Below are 6,373 nucleotides of genomic sequence, written 5' to 3'. Positions count from 1 at the left end.
TTCACAATGAGCCCAACGCTCCCTGCCCCTTGGACTGTTATTTACACCAGTGCCTACTGGGGGGGAAATGCTGCTGAATCCGAATGGCAACATTGTGTCCTGGTGACAATGACTGCATGAGGTGCAGCGCACTGGAGAATAAGGCCCATTGCTCCTAAAGGACTATTTAGGAGGAGCTGAGGCACCATGTGAAATATTTAGCTCCTGCAGCTGGAGCATGAAAATAACCCTATGGCCTTATTTCCCTCCTACTGCTTGGAACAGGGCATCAAGGAGAAAGGGCTGTGTCCAATTTTCCCACCAAGGGACCTACCTCAAGTGAATTAGAGACAGCCAGGTATTAGGGTCTCTCCAATTTACATTTATACAAGCCCGGTAGGATTTTACGTTTTAGGAGCATTAGCCTTGATCTACAATTGCTTCCCACGACTCATGTGTCTTTGAAGGGACTCCAGGGGCTCCCGCAATGTCTTTAATGAGCCCATTTTGCTGGCTGACTAGAAGGAAGGTTCAGAGTCCAGAGTCCTGTAATTACATGAAAGCCAAGCTGGTCCCATCTGTCCTGCAGCCTCCCAGGTCTCCGGATTTTAGATTTCTTTAGTTAAAAGAGAGAGAGATTTAAGATAAAATTATTCTTTTGTGCTTCCTGAGCTCTCTCCGCACAATGAAGCATCCCCATTGTGCTGTCTTGGGCTGAAGACTGTGCTGTCTTGATTGCTTTCAAACAATGGCAAGAAGGAAAAATATATTTCTCTCCCTCGGTTCCCTTTCTCTTGAGCTGTCTTCAGCTCCCTCATCACCCCTTTTTATACCACCTGGGACGAGTAGAGGTCACTCAATTAATCCAGGCTTCAGCCTCCAACAAAATGTACCTAGTATTTATTGACCATTCTTCGTCACGTTTGCAAAGAAAACTATGAAATCCAGTGACTGTAGGATTATTTTGTAAAGGTTTCAGAGTAACAGCCGTGTTAGTCTGTATTCGCAAAAAGAAAAGGAGTACTTGTGGCACCTTAGAGACTAACCAATTTATTAGAGCTCACGAAAGCTTATGCTCTAATAAATTGGTTAGTCTCTAAGGTGCCACAAGTACTCCTTTTCTTTTTGTACAGGTTGTGGCAGTACAAGAGAGTCCTATATGGGTTGGCTGTGTAGCCCTATATGGTTCCATGGAGTTACAGCATATCCCGAGGACAATGCATCTCCCTTAACACAGTGGTTCTCAACCAGGGGTATGCGTCCCCCGGGGGGGGTATACAGAGGTCTTCCGGGGGGTACATAAACTCATCTAGGTATTTTACAACAGGCTACATAAAAAACCCTAGCAAAGTCAATACAAACTAAAATTTCATACAAACAACGACCTATTTATACTGCTCTGTATACGATCCACCAAAATGTAAGTGAAATATTTATATTCCAGTTGATTTATTTTATAATTGTATGGTAACTGAGAAAGTCAGCAATTTTTCAGCAATAGTGCGCAGTGACACTTTTGTATTTTTATGTCTGATTTTGTAAGCAAGTAGTTTTTAAGTGAGGTGAAATGTGGGGTACGCAAGACAAATCAGACTCCTGAAAGGATGCAATAGTCTGGAAAGGTTGAGAGTCACTGCTGTAACATACTCAGAGAGCCTCTGTGCAGCCCTGCTCTTTTTACTCCCTTTCATTACAGGACCCATACTCAGAGCTTCTGGGGTTTTCGGCCTCTCTCTTTGCCCTCTGGGAATTGATCTCTCCATCCCATTTACTCGAATACGCATAACAACAACAGCAGCAATAACATCACTGCCTGAAGCTGCATCTGAAGACAGGGCCCTATTCCACTAAACCCTGGGCAAATATAGGGACCCAGTTGCTGCCCCCGGAGAGCTGGCAGTGTAAACAGACAAGGGATGGGAAGGGAAGACAGAGTCACAGATAAGGGAAATGACTTGCCAAAACTCATGCAGCAGGGAACAGAACCCAGGTGTCCTGACTCACTACACCAACCTCTCCCATGGACCACAGCCCAAGCTACAGGACAGTGGGGTGGGAGGAGGTATTGGTTCATATTCTCTGTGTATATATAAAGTCTGCTGCAGTTTCCACGATATGCATCTGATGAAGTGAGCTGTAGCTCACGAAAGCTTATGCTCTAATAAATTGGTTAGTCTCTAAGGTGCCACAAGTACTCCTTTTCTTATAGCTAGAATAGAATCCAGGCTGGCCAGCTCCCAGAACAGCACTCTGAAGGCCAGACCACACTCTCCTGCCTGCTGCTAGCTCCCTGTGGGAAGTCTGGGTCTTTAGGCCCCTACGTGACACATCCAAAGTGCATCACCTCCTCATAGGAGGGTCTGGCATATTCAAAAGCAGGCCAGAGTGACTTTTCAGCTGCGGGACCAATACTATTCTCCTCTTTCATATTGACAGACATGGCAGGTCAGTTTCAAGTAGTGCTGTCAATTAATCACAGTTAACTCACGCGATTAACTCAAAAAATTTGTGTCTAAAAAAATTAATCACAATTAATCGCAGTTTTAATCGCACTGCTAAACAATAGAATATCAATGGAAATTTATTAAATATTTTGGATGTTTTTCTATATTTTCAGATATACTGATTTCAATTGCAACACAGGATACAAAGTGTACAGTGCTCACTTTATATTATTTTTATTACAAATACTGTCATTGTAAAAGTGATAAACAAAAATAGTATTTTTCAATTCACCTCATAAGTATTGTAGTGCAATCTCTCTATCGTGAAAGTGCAATTTAGAAACGTAGATTTTTTTTGTTACATAACTACACTCAAAAACAAAACAATGTAAAACTTCAGAGCCCACAAGTCCACTCAGGCCTCCTTCTTGTTCAGCCAATCGCTAAGACAGACAAGTTTGTTTACATTTGCAGGAGATAATGCTGCCTGCTTCTTATTTACAATGTCACCTCAAAGTGAGAACAAGCGTTCACATGGCAATTTTGTAGCAGGCATTGCAAGGTATTTACATGCCAGATATGCTAAACATTCGTATGCCCCTTCATGCTTCAACCACCAGAGGACATGCTTCTATGCTGACGACGCTCGTTAAAAAAATAATGCGTTAATGAAATCTGTGAATGAACTCCTTGGGAGAGACTTGTATGTCTCCTGCTCTGCGTTACTCACATTGTGCCATACATTTCATGTTATAGCAGTCTCAGATGATGACGCAGCACGATCGTTTCAAGAACGCTTTCACTGCAGATTTGACAAAATGCAAAGAAGGTACCAATGTGAGATTTCTAAAGATAGCTACAGCACTCCTCCCAAGGTTTAAGAATCTGAAGTGCCTTCCAAAATCTGAGAGGGACGAGGTGTGGTGCATGCTTTCAGAAGTCTTAAAAGAGCAACACACTGATGTGGAAACTACGAACCCAAACCACAGGGGGAAAAAAATATATCAACCTTTTGCTGGTGGCATCTGACTCGCATGTTCATTTTCATCATCTGTCAGTCCGCTCTGCTTTGGATTGTTGTCGAGCAGAACCAAATCATCAGCATGGACGCACGTCCTTTGGAATGGTGGTTGAAGCATGAAGGGACATGTGAATATTTGGTGCATCTGGCATGTAAATATCTTGCAACATCAGCTACAACAATGCTTGTCAACGCCTGTTCTCACTTTCAGGTGACAATGTAAACAAGAAACGGGTAGCATTATCTCACGTAAATAGAAACAAACGTGTTTGTCTGAGCGATTGGTTGAACAAGAAGTAGGACTGAGTGGACTTGTAGGCTCTGAAGTTCCACATTGTTTTGTTTTTTAATGCAGTTATTTGTGTCCATAATTCTACATTTGTAAGTTCAACTTTCATGACAAAGACTGCACTATGCTACTTGTATTAGGTGAATTGAAAAATACAATTTATATTGTTTTTACAGCACAAATATTTGTAATAAAAATATAAAGTGAGCACTGTACCCCTTGTATTCTGTTGTAATTGAAATATATATGAAAGTGTAGAAAACATCCAAAAATATTTAAATAAATGGTATTCTATTTTTTAATTGCGCGATTAATTGCTATTAATTTTTTAAATCGCTTAACAGCCCTAGTTTCAAGACAAAAAACATCAGAACTTGGGCCTGGCTAGGTCTCCATTGCCATGCCCCTAGTGCAGCTCTCTGCACCTGTGAAAAGCAGGCTGCTACTCTTAATTTGCATACCTACTTTGCACAGGTGCAAATGACGACTGCAAATGACAAGGTACAGGGAAAGGAAGGTACCGGCCTGCTGACTCTAAGGGTATGTCTATACTACCCACCGGAATGGCGGGCAGCGATCGATCCAGTGGGGGTTGATTTATCGCGTCTAGTCTAGACACGATAAATCGACCCCCAAGTGCTCTCCCGTTGACTCCTGTACTCCACGGCGAGGTACAGGCAGAATCGACGGGGGAGCGGCAGCCGTCGACTCACCACAGTGAAGACACCGCAGTGAGTAGGTCTAACTATGTCAGCTTCAGCTACGTTATTCACATAGCTGAAGTTGAGTAACTTAGATTGATCCCCCCACCCCCCACTAGTGTAGACCAGGCCTAAGACCCCTTTTATCTCTGGCAAATGTTTCCAGCTGACACCCACAGACTAACCAGTAGAGGGCAGCGTCTACCTGAACTTGCACTGGACAGTCATACTGTATATGCACATTAAGTATGTGCAAATTCCCTTTAAAAAAACCCCTAAAAACTAGATTTTTAAGGAAAGGCGCATATTGTTTGGGCAAGGGGAGAAAATTGTGCATTGCAAACATTGTAGGGGAAAGTCGCAAGGTCTGTAGCACAACACAGTGTGGCCACAAACAACTGCAACACCTCTGCACACAAGAGGCAATTCCCCCTCCCTGACCTCTGATCAACCTGTAATTAATCGTGGCATTGAGTCCCACCTGATGGGGAATTCATTGCTAGTCCCCATCCTTATACGCAGTTCCCATCCAGAATCATTTGCTTTCTCAGCCAATCACTGGGTGAAACATTCCAGCTACCATAGCCATTCCCTCTGCTGAGAGTAACTGCATGTGTCCTGATTTGCATCATATACTGTATTCATTTCCCTCTTGTGCCTCTAGGACACGAGGCTGTTAATTTTTCTAGCAAGAACCAGCCTACGTACAACTACAGAGTTACACAAATAATAGTCAGGAGAACATAGAAACAACAAGTGATTGTCATTTGAATTAGAGCAGCACCAGGGTACATTGGGGCCTTGTTGTGCCAGGGGCTGCATGGACACAGAATGAGAGAGAGTCCCTGCCAGAAAGAGCTGCCAGTCTAACTAGTCAGGACAGACAAAGGAAACGTTATTATCCCCATTTCGGGGACCCGTCACTTTTAAGACCAGAAGGGACATTAGCTCACCTAGCCTGGCCTCCCATATAATCCATACGGGTCACGATGAATGACCCAGAGAGATGAAGTGACTTGTCCAAGGTCACACAGGGAGTCTGGGGCAGAGCCGGGAATTGAACCCACATCTCCTGAGGTCAATGTCTTACCCACAACCCCTCTCCCTCACATCCTTAGAGCTTCCAGTCCATGAGTCGTCTCTCTCCGTTCAGGAACACGGAACACGAGGCACTGTGACAAAATATTATTCTGTCTCTTGGGGCAAAGGGAACATTTATAATGTTTATGCTGCAGACTCAGAGTTCGGTAAAGACACGATTTGGTACCAGGTGTGATTAAAGTCACAGAACAAACAGTTCCTCATGAGCTGCTGCAGAGGTGTGCTTTGCTCAAATACTTGTGCTGCAGGGACCCTTCCCTGGTGTAACAGAAAGTCCAGTGCCCGTACATCTGGTCAACACCCCTGACTCTTGGCCCCATGATTCTTGTAATAAGCAGCACCTCCCAGGGCTTCTACCTAGAGGTCCAGTCCCTCCCGCTGTAGCTGGGTCTGTCACAGGAGCTTGCTCCAATCCTGTATCTTCCAAGTGTCTTCCCCCCACCCCAGACTTCCTCCTCTCCCTGTTCCCCACAGGTTACCTACTACCAAGAGTTCTTCTCTCTCTTCCTGCAGCCCCTCAAACTTCAGTCTGAAACCTGCTCAGGCTTTACCATCACTTCCTCATGGGCTTCATCCTGTTAACCCATGGTTAACCATCCCAGTCGGCAAGTTCACAAACCATATTGCTAAATGGGGGCTGACCCTGGGCAAAGGGACCCTGCTATGGAAGATGTGAACCTCTGCTGTCGGGAACTGGTACTGAATTCAGCAAAATGCCGATGGCTAGATCCCCAGCTGGTGTAGGGACCTGTGCCACATTATACCTGCTTGAGGCTCTGGCCCTACCAATACTGGGAATGCACTGAGCACAATATCCACTAAGTGGTCAGAGCCCCTA

This window comes from Lepidochelys kempii, chromosome 23 (genome assembly GCF_965140285.1).
Source record: "Lepidochelys kempii isolate rLepKem1 chromosome 23, rLepKem1.hap1, whole genome shotgun sequence".
NCBI lineage: Eukaryota > Metazoa > Chordata > Testudines > Cheloniidae > Lepidochelys > Lepidochelys kempii.
Note: the sequence above shows the minus strand (reverse complement) of the source record.